We start from the raw sequence: 16,327 nt of genomic DNA, 5'->3' as shown, positions 1-16,327 counted from the left end.
AAAAATATCAACATTTTTAAACACTCCTCCATTGCAAGTTCCATTCACAACATAACAAGTCCAGGGGTCAAGGCCTTTCAAACTACATTACCCACACAGTCCAATCACAGCGTGTCGTTTCTATTTTGTTTCCATACATGAAGCCGAGAGGCCATGACCTCACAATCATATTTTGACATTCGGAGCTCAGGAGGCAAGATTTCCCACAGAGTCGGTGAACAAGATTATAAGACATTTGTATGCTGTGCCTTAACACAGACACTTTCAAGTTTAGTTTGTAAGGGTCGAGTAAGATTTCTATTAAGAGTGTAGTGCAAATGTTGTGTTTCTCAGATTCAAAGCTAAATTACTATAAATGCTAAGTGATGTTTGAAGCTTTGCATGGAGTGGAAAATAAAAGCAATAGAAAAACTAGTGAACTTGTGGGTAGAATTATGTGTAAATATCTTTTGGGAGGAGTGTTGGCTCTGAAAATGTCAAGACAGTACCTGCTTTTTCAAAAATTACAATACAAATTGTTAAGAGTTCAGTCAAAATGCTGTGTTCCTCAGATACACAGTTTTAGATTTCACAATTGCCAAGTGATGTGTTAAGCTTTGCATGGTGTGGAACTACATGAAAAACTACTGTAGTAAATTCGGGGGTATGTAAGCATGTGGGAGAAGTGTTGGCTCTGAAAATGTCAAGACTACACGTTCAATGTAATACCGGCTTTTTCAGTGACTAGCCAGTAGGAATAGTTACATGTAGCTTGTTGTTTCACTACATAGTTCCGCAAGATTTTACACTTTTTTAGGCCTTTTTACAAACAGGGCTGATTTTTACAACACTAAACTATTTTATTCAGACCACTTGGAGAGAATGGTGACCAGTCGTCTCGTGTTTTAACTGCCATTTTGCCAGCCGGCAAAATGTTAAATGAGAATGCTGCAGGCCCACAAAAATGAGTACAGCAGCTCAAAATGTTCCCACACTCTGAAGCGACCAACTCCACTTTCAGTCAATGTTTGGAGAGAGATAGGCTGTTGCCAGCTTGGTGTTTCACCCCCTTGTAGGAGTGTGCCAAGTTACCTTATTGGCAAGATCATCCATTAGCAAAACAAAACAATACAAAACCCTAGTAGATAGCCGACTGGTCAATGGGAGAAATCGGACTCTCTAGCCCCTTAAGGTGCAAGCTCCAACAGATGATGAACTGGAATTTCCCAGACTCCTCCAGGGGGAACCCCCTGCTGGTCTGGCCTTGGGAATGAGGTCAAGCTTTTTATAGCATACTCAATCCCATTACACTAGCACACTCATTCCCAGGGATGATGATGAGTTGTAATTTCTCTCCCCTAATCAATTTAGAAGCAGTGAATAGAGACAGGTGGATTGATTAATCGGACTATGGGGATGAGATGTGAATGTGAACATTCCTCAAATGTAAAGGCCATGTCACACATGAGGCAATAATCCATATTGCAAGTTAGATTTGAATTTAAAGGCAGTGGACACTATTGGTAATTGTCTAAGACTAGCCTTTACAGTTGGTGTATCTCAATATGCATAAAATAACAAACCTGTGAAAATTTGAGCTCAATCGGTCATCGAACTTGCGAGAAAATAATGAAAGAAGAAAAAAAAACACTTGTCACACGAAGTTGTGTGCGTTTAGATGGTTGATTTCGAGACCTCAAGTTCTAAACCCGAGGTCTCGAAATCAAATTCGTGGAAAATTACTGCTTTCTCGAAAACTATGGCACTTCAGAGGGAGCCGTTTCTCACAATGTTTTATACTATCAACCTCTCCCCATCACTCGTTACCAAGAAAAGTTTTATGCTAATAAATATTTTGAGTAATTACCAATAGTGTCCACTGCCTTTAAAGCATGGTACAATGACTTGCTTGATTACAAGTTTACCGCTTAAATTTGAATACCTATTACTATCAGAACAGTTTCCACAGACTTTTAAGATTTTCCAATGGAACTTTGAAGAAAATATCTCAACCCTACCACAATACCCTGGAACTTACACACAGTGACACACATCTATAGTAATGAATCATTGTTAGTAGCAAGCTCTACTCAACAAATTAATTGACTTTAACTTGAAGATGAGCACTTTTAAATAGCCAAGACGCAACCAGTTTTCGTTCAACAGGTTCAGGATAGTTTAAAAAAAATCCAACATTCATACAAATGAAAACAAATCCTTAATAGTCTTCCCCGTATTTAAACATCTTGGGAAACCTTGTGGCTTTCCATTCACTTGAGTTCGTCTTAAATGTTGACAGTGACTCAATCGTTTCTCTAGACTGAGTGAGTTTCCCTAAAATAGTGAAACTCATTATTCAAACTCAACTTCTTCTGAAAAGGACAATAATGAAAACAGCATTACTCAAACACATCGATCTACGCATGCCTCAAATATTTATGTCATCCCTCCTGACTGAGTGAGTTTCCCTGAACTTACTCATTACTCAAACTCAACTTCCACTTCTGAATGAGTGCTAAACTCTCAATGAGTTTGAAAACAGTATTACTGCAACTCAACAGTCAAACCAGCTATGTACACATCCCAGCATGACTGGAATAGACCATCCCTCCAGAGAGATCATCCCTTCAATAACTACCCTGATCATCTCACTCAACGTTCCCTCTGATCAGCGCCTCATCCCAGACAAACACATCCCTGCGAGGGCGCCGACAGGCCAGGCTAACCAGACAACAAGCTTATTCTAGATCTCAGAGAGACAATGATACTCATCGCCACTACAGGGGGGCATCAAGAATGCTTGCCACCCTCTTAAAGGCACTGTACACCTTTGGGTAATTGTCAAAGACCAGTGTTCTTGGTGTATCCCAACACACTGTAGAGGGAGGCACGATGCTTCGTCGTTCAAAGGGCAAGGGCATCAAGGCATTTTCTCCTTGGTAAAGAGCACCTCATGAGGAATGACATTGTACATTTCTACTGAAAGAATTTAAGAGCACCAAGGTAATAACCAGGGGGCACCGTGGCAATGCTTCGTTGCCTCCGTGAAGTATCAGGCCTGAATAAGATGCATAAAGTAATAAATCTGTGAAAATTTGGGTCCAATTTGGGAAAAGTTGCAAGATAATAATGAAAGAAAAAACACCCTTGTCGCATAAATTGTGTGCGCTTTCAGATTAATCAATAATTAGTTAGTTAATATCAGATGCCTCAATAAAAATGCTTTAGGCCGGAAGTCTTGTAATATTTGAGTGAGAAGTTACCCTGTTTCTCAAAAACTATGTTCTTTCAGAGGGAGCCACTTTTCACAATTTTGTTTTTAAATCAAATGCTCTCCATTACTTGTGACCAAGTCAGTTTTCATGCTAACAATTATTTCGAGTAATTACCAGTAGTGTCCACTGCCTTTAATAGCAGCGTTTAATAGAAAGAGTGGACAATGATTCGATGGAAACATGTGTCTGATAAAGTCGCATGCTGTGAGAGTTTCATCGCTGATCGAACAGGGTTATTTTTAAAAGCGGAATGTATTACAAGCCTTGCGTTACCATTTGAGCGTGACTGACTTTTACAGCTAACAAAACAAAACTCTATCCCATGCCTCGAAATAACCCACAGCAATTTCTGTGGGTGCCCTGTGGTTTTGCTTTGGTGCCATTTGTAAAGTTCCTTCACAAATTCACATTTTCCTATAGAGTGCCCCTTACCACCAGAGGGCCCCTTCATGAACGAAATTCAAGGCCTGCCATCCATAGCGGTGTAACAGGCATTGAACTTTGTTCTTGAAGGGGTACAGTCACAGCAATTTTCCTCCTGGTAAGGGGCGCTCTACATCATGTATGAGGACCCCAGCAAAAAAAAAAAAAAAACAGGGCACCACGGCTAAGCACTCCTCCGCAAACCCACAACTTTTTCTGTAAATCAAAGATTTGAAGGTCATTGCTTTTATGGACTGCTTGAAAATGGTCCAATATTGTGCCCAGTCACAAATTGTACATTACATGTGTGTTCATGCAACTGACAAGGTAGTTTTGCTAGAAACCATATTCTGGTAAGCATAATTTTGTTGTGCTTATTTTATGAAATTGGACCCTAGCCAGCTTTTCAACCCCCCTCCCACGCCCTGCCTTGCACCCCCAACTTCCCTAGATAATAATGCTTGATAACAATGTGTTGATGCACTTTCCTTATCAACTTCTTAGTACAAACATTCAACAATGCATAGTGTACTGTTGTTATGACAGATGACCACCATTTTGATGCATGTATCATTCCCCCCCCCCTCCACATATTTCTCTTATCAGATGAGGCATGGAGATAAACTTTAGTGTCATCAATGAACATCACATCTGGGCCCAATTTCATAGCGCTGCTTAACGGTAAGCAAATTTGCGTGCTTACTATAGCAGAAATACTTGCTTAAGCCTTAGCGTATTTCACAGGTTAGCAGAAAAATTGGGCGGCCATATTGCGTGTTTACCGTGGATTTGCATTGTGCCGCATTTATTTTTGTGCGGTAAGCACCGGAAGGTTAGCATGCCTTTTCGTGTGCTTACGGTTAGCAGCGCTATGAAATAGAAATCGCACAGTAAGCAAAAAAACGGCCGCTAAGCAGCGCTATGAAATTGGGCCCAGATCATGACAGCAAAGGTCTAATGCTGTCCTGTAACTTGCACTTATGTTAAGGACAAGGTTTATGTCCCAATGACATCAGCCATCAAAGTCATACAGTATTGTATAGTGTACCAAAGCTTCCATTACTACCAGCAACTGTGTTCAAGTCTGCATTAATCAAACAAGGTCGTCAGCCAACCCTTGGATGGAGCTAATGGGTGCAGTAATGCATGCAAGCTTAAGAATTCAACCACAAATTGAAAGCTCTCATTGCCTAGCCTACTGTGTACAACAGGCCTGTATGCTTTGTTTTCGTAAGGGCAAGGGCACCAAGGCATTTTCATTGTGCTCAATAGTGTCAAGATTACTGTCTGTCCAGTACATGTAGCTCCATACACAGGCAGGGCTGTATGCTTCGTTTTTGAAAGGGCAAGGGCACCAAGGCATTTTCATCTTGGTAAAGGGCACCCTATGATGAAATTGCAAATTTGTACTGGAGCATTTCAAGGGCACCAAGGCATTTTCTCCTTAGTAAAGGGCACCCTATGAGGAAATTGTAAATTTCTACTGGAGCATTTCAAGGGGTCCAAGGGGGGGGGGGGGCCTGGAAGCAAATGTCTTCATTGCCTCTGATACGTGAAATATCAGACCTGCTACATGTATGAACAAGAAACTGACAAGATGTACAAATTTAGATAAACCATCTAAACTCCTTAGAATCTTTGAGTTTTCAAATAATAATAATATCAAAGTCTTATATAGCGCACATATCTACCAAACAAGGTACGCAAGGCGCTGTGTGTACACAAACTTTCAGAAAGGTTATTGCAGTGATGGATTCTGAGACCCAATTATGTAGCACTTATAAGGGTTTACAAGGTGCTACGGCACATGAAGCAGCCACAACCAGGAACACCGGGGCGAACCCCTTCTCTTTTCGATAAGTGCACTGGGTTCTTTTACATGCATTACACAACACATAGGACCAACGGCTTTACGTCCTATCCGAAGGACGAAGCAATGGTAAAGTGTCTTGCTTAAGGACACAAGTGTCACGGCTGGGGATTCGAACCCACACTCTGCTGATCAGAAACACCAGAGTTTGAATTTGGTGCTCTTAACCGCTCGGCCACGACACTTCCAATAGATGCAATTGAGCAGCATTATGAGCATCACCGACTGATGGGACGGTTTTCAGCGCTTTATAAGAAGCCACCTTCATTATTATTATTATTACGGGTTTACCAAAATTGGTTTACTTAAGCACCACAGCCCCAAAAACCACAGCCACCCATAAACCACATTCTTACATCTTTAGCTCTCTAATGAAACTCCAACACAAGCACAAAACGAAAGGGAACAAAACTTTTCAAAACCAGACACAGCTGGTGCCCCGACCACAATTTCATTCATGACATGGGCCCTGAAAACAATCTCGGCCCGGCTGGCAGGGGGCCAGTGACTTACCCTTCAATAACTCTGTCCTACCGAGTGTGGCAAGGTGACGTCACCGGATAATGCAAGCGTCTCAACACAGGGGGTTTAGTATATCCACATTAGGCAGTAAGCAGAGTCTGTGTGGGAAGAGAGAGAGAGAGTAGATGATGTTTATTCAAGAGAAGGTAAAAAGGAAGTAGTGGTGACTGTATCAGAATATGTGTACATTAAGTAACAAAACATGCAGTTGTTATTTTTTCATTAAATGTACAATACACAAAATCAATACATGTATAATTAAAACACTCTTAATTAAAGGGATGGTATACATTTGGTGTTAATCAACTTCTTAAAATTGCATTCAAAACTTTTGGTTAGAGCCTATAGACGATGTGACCTGTGACATCACATGTTTACAAAAGAACCAAAGAGCCTGGACATTAGCGTTCGACCTTAACAGTGGTCCGCTGGCCAAATGCCAGTAGAAATCGCGGCGGACCAGCTGAAACACCCTGCCAACTGGTCCGGCTGACCAGTCAAAAATATCGGCAGCGGTACTACAGAACTATGACTATTTTAAAACTATTTTCAGGCTTGAATAAAAAATATAATAGACGGACCAGTCAAAAACCTGGCGGACCAGTCAAAAATCAAGCCAACTGGTCCTGCTGAAAAAAAGTTAAGGGCAATCCCTGGACATCCTACAGGCACGATTTGTACACAGCTCAACGGGGAAAAAACAAAAAATGTTATATTTTATGGAGATTCCTGTCTAATTCTTTTCAACTTTTGATATGATGAAAGGGGGGGGGGGGCACATCTCAAAACTTGTCCAGCTTTTACTTTCACAACTATTGGTTTTGTGTGGAAATTATGACACAAAACGTCAACTTTCCCATAGAACCAGTGTAATATTTTGCCTGCCAGAATACTGAAAGAATGTACACGGTCATACTCATTGTAAACAAAGTTCACATGGTCTATACAGCAGCTTTCAATAGTATAAAACATTTTGAGAAACATTTCACTTCAAAGTTTTTGGTCATGTAAAAAGATCAGTTTTTATGCCCCAATTTTGAATCCGTCAGTAACGTTTCTCTAATTGTGTATTCCTAGTCTTCCTGCAGTGACACATCAGGCCTTTAACACAAACACAATTTTTATTTTGCTTGGCCAAAATCAAAACCAAAACAGCTTCACTCACTTCCCAGTGTACATTTTGTATAACAAATAGTGTGTTGTATTACAAAGAAAAACATTACTGTGAACTAGATATTTTAATAATTTTGTATAATAACTATAAACTATCCTCATACACATATTGATTGCTACATGTACTACAAACAATGTTATTGCATGCAACAATGAAATCAAATAATCACCTACAGTCATAAAACAAGGTCTGAGTTTACATTAAACTAATAACAGCAGGGCTGACACAATATGATTTTGCTATATAAAACTAAAACTAAATATTCTGTTCCATGAAGGATCTGTATATCAAGGTTTAAGCCATGATTTGGTAAAACGGTGTCCAAATTTGCTGGGAATTTAAAAACTGTGTGTCCAAATTGTTGACTTACAATTCATACATAAATGTGAACTGAATGACAGATAAAACAGGATGTCAACATTTTCAAAAGAGTGTCCAAAAGAAAAAAAAAGTTTTCAAAAGAAGGGGAAGTAGACAGGGGGAGGCCCAAGCATTTTGGTCGGGATTGGTAGTCTTTGCCTTGGTGCCCCTTCAAAAGTTTCCAATTGACTTTATAAGATTTTCTAATGTGCAGTGTAAGTGCCCTTTGCAATATGAAAACGGCCTTCAAGATGAAATACCAGGCCTGACTGTGTGTCTTTTGCATGTTTGTACACTTAAAACCAAGAGGATTAAATTCGCATGACGTATTTGCATTTCCGCCAGTTGTAAATTGTACAAAAATGAGGGTACAATTTAAGTAGCTATAAATGCTAAATGTTGGGCAATTAACTGCATTTTGCCCTTTTATGTACGTAAATGTATGCAAATTTGTGCCAGCACTTGTACAACATAAACACAGCCATTAAATGATCTTTTGAGGACAAGAAACCTTTGGAACAAAGCTTTTTTTTACATGTTGGATAACATTGAAAGTACAGGTACCCAGTGAACCATTTCATTTCATGTATTCTGGTTGTGAAGCCATTTGGAGTAGAACTTAAATTCACTGTACTACTACTACTAGCCAAGAAACCAAAGAAGGAAGTTTAGGTTTGAGATGTGGGAGGAAAACCTCATAGAATTATTATCAGGGAAAACCCCATGCTGTCAGGTAGGGATTGAAAACCCAATCCACAAAGTGCCTCCGGTAGGATTCGAACCGGGGGGGGGGTCCCCAGAGGTGGAAGGGGAGGAAAGAACTCACTACACCAACCCGACTGCCCATACATGCTTACAGTAGTGTAAGCAAAGAGTTGCCGCTTGCGAAAGTAGGGAATTCTGTGTATGCGTCAAGTGTGTTTCACGGGTTGGCAGGGAATTTCGGGTCGTGCGCGTATGTACTCCACTTTACTACATGTAGGCAAATTTAGCTTGCACGTAAGCAGAGAATGGTGATCATAAGCGCAGAATTCGGCAGTAAGCAGAGCCATGAAATTTGGCAACGATCACTTAGTGTCGCATACAGTGTAGATAAACTCTGACAAACAGTGCACACAAATATTACCCCCAAAATGTTAAACAAACAATTTTAACCATGTACCTCTCCCCTCTACTCTGTCCCGATTTAAATGCTACAAAAATTGCTCACATAGCGCTTGATCAAACCGAATATTATTCTTTGAGGGTTCGCGAAGCTGTGAAGAGTATTTTCCTTTCTGCAAAAAAACCCAGGGGCACTCTAAAATAGTCACACCAACCTGACCAGAGGGACAACGAATTAATTTACAAAACCAACATCAAGAAGTCAACGACCCTTTGTAAGGTCATTGATTGAGTTTTATCAACAAAATGGTTCACAGGCAAGTTAAACAGAAAGATACACAATAAAAGTCACATGTGAAAGTTTCAGTTGAACACAGTGTCTATTTTCTGAGAAAACAGCAAAAAAAAGGTCACTTTTTTTTTCACTGTCGAATCTGTTCTTAATACACAGTTATCAACATATTGATTTACAGACAAGACTTTAAGTAAAATAAAAAGACACAATAAAAGTCACATGTGAAGGTTTCAGCTGAATAGTGTCTACTTGCTGAGAAAATGGCCCTGAAGTAAACTGTTGCGCTATTTTCACAAGGATGTCAAATCTGTCCGCATGTTTGACTTTTAGGCAAGATTATAAATAAAGCTCCAATAAAAGTCGCATATATGAAAGTGTCTAGACTACTTGTTTAAAGGAACGTTACAGAATTGGTAAGAAACAAAAATAGTGAAGATCACAGATTTACACAAAATTTACACGGTCTAATGATGATGATAGTTAGAAATCAGAGAAAAAATTCATGCATGAATTATTTCTCAGATAAATTTCTGTTTGATCTTAAAAGTTTCTTCTACCGGCTTGTCTTGGATGAGCGGTTGAAGAGCTCTAGGCATTCTGATCAGCAGAGTGTGGGTTCGAGCCCCAGTCATGGCACTTGAACAAGACACTTACTTGTAACAACCTTCGAATTGGACATTACAAAGTCAATGGTCTGTGTCATGTAATCGTGTAAAAGAACCCAGTAACATCACGAAGAGAAGAGGGGCCAGGGATGCTTTCCACTCGCACAAACGTTGCCAACAGTTGCGCATGTTCTCCAACAATTTCAAGTGGAACAAGTTGTTCGCCTCCACCGTTGGCCAACGTTGGCAACAATAGGCATACATACTCCTGAGGTGTTGGCGAGTGGTTTTTTAAAATGGCGGACAAGCATACGGTATTATTTCTTTGTCAGAAACATTATTACATTGTATTTGTTGTTTGTTGTATTGTAAAGCGCTTAGAGATGTTTATTCATATTATGCGCTATACAAATGTAGTTTATTATTATTATTATTATTTTCGGTGGATGATAATGCAGATTTAGAATAAGAAAGTTAATTAGTTGATGTAATGATGTCAAAAAGAGGACTATTGCAGCAAAAACAAACTACGAACGGTGCGCGCCATCTTCATTTCAGGGCGCCGCCATATTGACATCGCGTATACGCACCAATCAGTCAAAAGATCAAAAACGTTAGCGCAAACAGTTGCGAGTCGTTTGCGCGAGTGGACGTACATTGTACCCCTGTTTGCCCCAGTGTTTCTGTCAGTGGCTGCCAAGTGTGCCGAAGCACTTTAGAAACCATCTAAGAGAAAGCGCTACAAAAATGGGTCTCATGATCAAAAACCTCTGCTTTTATAAAATTCTGTTGACAAAAAAACATATCGCAGGCCTGACACTTAACAGAGGCAATGAAGGCAATTGCCACCGTGCCCCCTGGTCATTGCCTTCATGCCCTTGAAATGCTATCAGTAGAAATTTACCATTTCCTCATAGGAGGGGGGCCTTTACTAAGGAGAAAATGCCTTGGTGCCCCTGCCCTTTCAAAATGAAGCAAACAGGCTGATATAGTCAGCTCTTTGATGCTACTGGAGGTGAGATAAAGTGCTAAATAAGAACCAAATGTTGTTATTATTATTATTATTATTATTACAATACATAGTTCCTAACAAAATACAGTTTGTAATGTAGGTTGTATGTGTAGGCCTACACAGTTTAGACATAATTCATTCAAATCGCAGCTCGAATGCATTGTGGTATCACAAACAAACCTTGTAAAGACCTACTTAGTCATTCAGGGTCAGATTGACTAAACTTTCTATATAAAAGGTTGACCTCTATCCCATAACACATGAAAACCCTAGCTCAATCTCAGCCGATCCCGCACGCACGATCCAGTATTGACATAAATACTGTATTTTGTGGCAGTTCAAGACTGATTTCCCGTTGTAAACATACAACAATGGGGCCCCATTCAAACCCAGCCAGTGTTGAAGGTACTCTCATAAGGCCAAAAGAAAAAAAGGTTTTGTTTCCGGGAAAAGCCTGGTTCATACGTCCTGCGAATGTGAAGCGAGTTTTGACGTCACAGGGCTGTTTTCGCAGCGAATGTTCACAGGAGTTAAGCACATTTAAACTGTTGCGAGTTATTCATTGCGAATTTGTGAACGTCAAAACTTGTATCGCATTCACATTCGCAGGAAGTACTTATTTGCCCCCTATACATGTATGTACATACCAGGCTTTACATGACATTTTAAAATATATTTGTTGGTCGGAAAGTCTTAGGGGGTTTTGTTAACATCTTTTTTTAAAAACTTATTTATTTATTTTATGAAAAGATTATGATTGCGGCATAAAGTTAGGGTCAGTCGGGTAACAGGAAACAAAACATTTTGTTTTGTGGCCTAAACGGAAAAATAGCAAGCAGTCTGGGGCCAGTATAGGTCTGCTATTGAGGCAACCTGGTCCATACTGCCATACCCACACATACATTGTCCCAACACAGAGAAAGGACCACAGACTATACCCTTACCCACACATACATTGTCCCAACACAGAGAAAGGACCATAGACTATACCCTATCAACGCCACACTGTTTGTACTGTCATATCTCTGGTCCCAGACCTGTGTTTTTGTAACATGGTGAATGACGCATGAATCTTGGAATCAAAGTTTTGTCTGGCCCCGGCTGAACTCTCCGGAAAATATTCCAGGAATGTGCTATCTGGCAAGGTTGCCTTATTAACTGTGATCACATTTGATAATTACCCCCTTTTTTCCTTTTCTGCGATTTCATTTGTTGATAATAATACTGTACATCTGTGAACGATTTCTTAATCTGAAGTTTGAACACAGGGCTCGGAGATATTTGTGGAATTTTCTCGGCGTGATCCGAGACATGTAAACACTCGACTAATTTAGAAATCAGATTCACATTGTCCATTGTAGACTATAGCCCCTTTCACACGAAGGAAATTTAGCAAGGGTCCCTAGTAACCTACGTCCCTTGCTAATTTGGAGCATGGTTGTATCGTTATTTACAAAAAGTAGGATCGTGTGAAAGGAAAACAACAATTCTACTGTACACAAGTTCCCTTGCATTTAAGTTTGTCAAACATTGCTGTATTTTACAACCACACTAAAGTGAAGCAAGGGACCCCAGTTAAATTGATGTCGTGTGAATGGCACTTATGTAACCTGTGACATCACATGTATACAAAAGAGCCGCTTTCTGCAGGCACAATTTAAACCATGTCTCATGGAAGAAGACATTATTTGAGCTGATATTTGATGGAGATTGCACTGTCTGATTTTTATCAACTTTTGATATGATAAAAGAATGCACAGTATCTCAAAACTTGATCAGCTATTATTTTTAGAACTTTGTGTATTGATGACAGAAAATAACAAATTTCGGTGTCATACTTGCCTGCCAGAAAGTCCTTGGAATGTACAATGTACAAGGTCAATCTTTTTGTGAACAAAAGATGGCCTACTACCAGACTACTACAGTGTTACATGTACTGCTGGATTTCGGATGCATACAAAGTTATTCTGGCTTAGAACTTCTAATGAAGTTCTAATGAGTACAATCTGAAGTTGCAGACTATAGACCTTTATCACAGTGTGGCCATCTTGATTTTACTCCATTCCAACTCATTGTAACCAAACTGAGGCTGGACAAAATCAGGCCTGATACTTCACGGAGGCAACGGAGGCGATTGCCTACGTTGCCCCTTGCCATTGCCTTGGTGCCCTTGAAATGCTCCAGTAAACATTTACAATTTCCTCATAGGGTGCCCTTTGCCAAAGAGAAAATGCCTTGGTGCCCTTGCCCCTTCAAAAACGGAGCATACAGGCCTGCAAAATAATAGTCTGGTGCCATGCGCAATGAATGTTTGCATTCGTTACTGTTATTGGTGGAAACAGAGTACATGACCAAGATGGTGACAGCATGATAAAGGTATATACCCATACATTGTACAGGCCTTACATTAGATGCAAAATTGCTTGACGGAATCAGTCACAATATAAGTTCTGGCTCGATACAACAATCTAGTTTCACCAAAACTTGCAGGAAAATGCACCCAAACGATTGCAGACGAACTTGGGCAATTTTCAAGCTGGAATTTTCCCTTCCCATGGGCCCCACTAAAAAAATGATAATAAATGGACAACACCAACCCAGCTTGGGATAAAGTCGATCCATCATACACCAGAATCATCTGTTGAAATGTGGATTTTTCTGTTTACAGAAATTTGCCCCTGATCTGGGTCCGGCAGCACTTGGTATGTTTTATGAGTTTTCAACGTCTGTCACGGAGAAGGGGGGGGGGGGCTGAGGGATCAATCCTAGCTGCTGTAATCGTGGGTTGGGAGCCTCATTAAATGTTGTAGGACAAATATATGCAGCATGGGTTTTGCTTTGGAGTCAAATAAACACGGGGTATGAAATATGTGCGCAAGTACATGTAGGAATGACAAAAATGGACTAAGTTACTGAAGTTTGCAAGCTGTATTTTGTTTTTTTAATGGTAGGGACTCACTTGAATTGAAGAGAGTAAAATCAAAATATCCATTTGTTTGTTTAATTATTGATTTGATTTGTGAAGTTTCTAGATACTGTAACTTTCAAACCATAAGCCATATCTTCTATTTTGGGATATGAAAATTTGGCACAAGTTCTGATGAAGTTTATTACACAGGCATGAGAGCGGGTCGCGAGGAAAAATGCGGAAAACTTGTCAGAATTTTGGGCCATCCATCAAAAAACATGTCCGGATTTTGGGCCAGTGCTACGAATGTTAACAGATTTTAAACTGCAGCATAGACAAAACATTAACAGAAACATAGGCCACTATTCTTACATGGTAACAACGTGTTGTTCGTCCTCATTTTCAAGATATTTTTATGGCTTTGACTTTCTTAGACAGGTCCTGGACGACTGCCATTTATTTATTTTTTCGATCGCGTAAATGCATCTGGGGCAACGACTCTCCATGAAGTATCGAGCTGATGGTATTCCTGCCACAACCCAAAAAGGCCTTGCCGGGGGGCTACATGTAAAAAAATAAATAACTAACTCCTACTGGATGTTGTAAGCATTTAACCAACTGATAACTTCAAACCGTTGGCCTACTCACACGACTTATCACTGACAAAATTTTTAACGCTGCGAACGGTATAAATTTATCTCGATGATAAAAGATGAAGCAACAAATAAATGATTGATACAGGTAAACAATGAACTGCAACCAGCATCAATATTTAGAAATGGGTGTGGAGTGAGTGATGCATCAGTGGGACCACAAATAGTTTGTGTGAATCATCTACCAATCAGTCCGCCTACACATTACATGTACCGCAGATCCCCAGGAGTCGATTTAGCTTCTGCATGGCGGGACCCCCAGACAGTGCCAGAGAAAGGAAAATTATGCAAATTTACACCCGAGTCTATGGCCATGTGTTGTACATACATGCCTGTATGCTTTGTTTGTGAAAGGGCAAGGGCACCAAGGCATTTTCTCCTTGGTAAACATGGTATTGGGCACCCTATGAGGAAATTGTAAAATTCTACTGGAAACTGGAGCATTTCAAGGGCACCAAGGCATTTTCTCCTTGGTAAACATGGTAAAGGGCACCCAAAGGAGATAATTGTAAAATTCTACTGGAAACTGGAGCATTTCAAGGGCACCAAGGCATTTTCTCCTTGGTAAACATGGTAAAGGGCACCCAAAGGAGGAAATTGTAAAATTCTACTGGAAACTTGAGCATTTCAAGGGCACCAAGGCATTTTCTCCTTGGTAAACATGGTAAAGGACACCCAAAGGAGGAAATTGTAAAATTCTACTGGAAACTGGAGCATTTCAAGGTCACCAAGGCATTTTCTCCTTGGTAAACATGGTAAAGGACACCCAAAGGAGGAAATTGTAAAATTCTACTGGAAACTTGAGCATTTCAAGGGCACCAAGGCATTTTCTCCTTGGTAAACATGGTAAAGGACACCCAAAGGAGGAAATTGTAAAATTCTACTGGAAACTTGAGCATTTCAAGGGCACCAAGGCATTTTCTCCTTGGTAAACATGGTAAAGGGCACCCAAAGGAGGAAATTGTAAAATTCTACTGGAAACTGGAGCATTTCAAGGGCACCAAGGCATTTTCTCCTTGGTAAACATGGTAAAGGGCACCCAAAGGAGGAAATTGTAAAATTCTACTGGAAACTGGAGCATTTCAAGGGCACCAAGGCAATGACTAGGGGACACGGAGGCAAGAGCACCAAGGCATTTTCTTCTTGGTAAAGGGCACCCTATGATGAAATTGCAAATTTGTACTGGAGCATTTCAAGGGCACCAAGGCAATGACTAGGGGACATGGAGGCAAGGGCACCAAGGCATTTTCTTCTTGGTAAAGGGCACCCTATGATGAAATTGCAAATTTGTACTGGAGCATTTCAAGGGCACCAAGGCAATGACCAGGGGACACGGAGGCAATCGCCTCCGTTGCCTCCGTGAAGTATCAGGCCTGGGCCCATAAAATCCATGCCCTTCAAATCTTTTTAAAATTACAGAAAAAGATGTGGATTCACATTTTAAAAATTCTCTCTATTTAGTGTAGAGCAGTTGCGACTTAAATAGTGTCTCCACAAGTTTTAAAACATTCATTATTTTTTAGGCCTACATGTAGTCACACAATACATGAAAGCTGCACAGCAAAGTCAATACTACATTTTTGTCTTCAGTTCCAACTTTTTTTTATCTCCGCATCCAATTTGTGTAATTAGTAGTAGTAGAGGTTTGTCAGATCACACAATATTTTTGCTAAACAAACGTTTTTGGTGCTAAGCAAGTTTTTGTGCTTACAAGCTTTATTAAAATTGGGCCCTGATCACACACAAAACGAAAGCTGCACACCAAAGTCATGACTACATTTTGTCTCCAACTCCAATTTTTTTATCTTAGGTTTGTGTAGAATGTAAATAGCCTAGGGGTTCGTCAGTTCACACAAACATGTTGATAACGGACACCCAGACAATGGAATTTGCAGGACCGACAATAGGCTTTGAAGGGTCGACAATGGACTCCTCACAACTAGCACTAAAACGTTGCGTAGGGTTCCGTCTATGAATGGCAGAAAATCCACAAATGAACTGGAACTAATAGCTGTCGTCTGTCTCTCTGCTGGGACTGTTTCACTATTTCTTTTTATTATTATTATAAAATGGAAAGTAAACAAACGGATTTCATAATTAGGCTATTTTTAAGCTGCGGTAATATTTCAATTTTGTCACGGAGTAAA

At 40.1% G+C, this 16,327-nt stretch overlaps 1 long non-coding RNA gene across 2 annotated transcripts in view; it reads right to left on the bottom strand.

Annotated features, from left to right (window-relative positions):
- LOC117299097 overlaps positions 1 to 16,327 on the bottom strand; it is a 42,993-nt gene that overhangs the window by 17,473 nt on the left and 9,193 nt on the right. For both annotated transcript variants that reach the window (XR_004520037.1, XR_004520039.1), the window contains exon 2: positions 6,061 to 6,167. This is a non-coding gene — a long non-coding RNA (uncharacterized LOC117299097). The remainder of the gene's footprint in view (positions 1 to 6,060; positions 6,168 to 16,327) is intronic.

The sequence above is a fragment of the Asterias rubens genome, chromosome 14, assembly GCF_902459465.1.
Source record: "Asterias rubens chromosome 14, eAstRub1.3, whole genome shotgun sequence".
NCBI classification, from domain to species: Eukaryota; Metazoa; Echinodermata; class Asteroidea; order Forcipulatida; family Asteriidae; genus Asterias; species Asterias rubens.
Note: the sequence above shows the minus strand (reverse complement) of the source record. Positions and strands in the feature narration are given on the sequence as shown.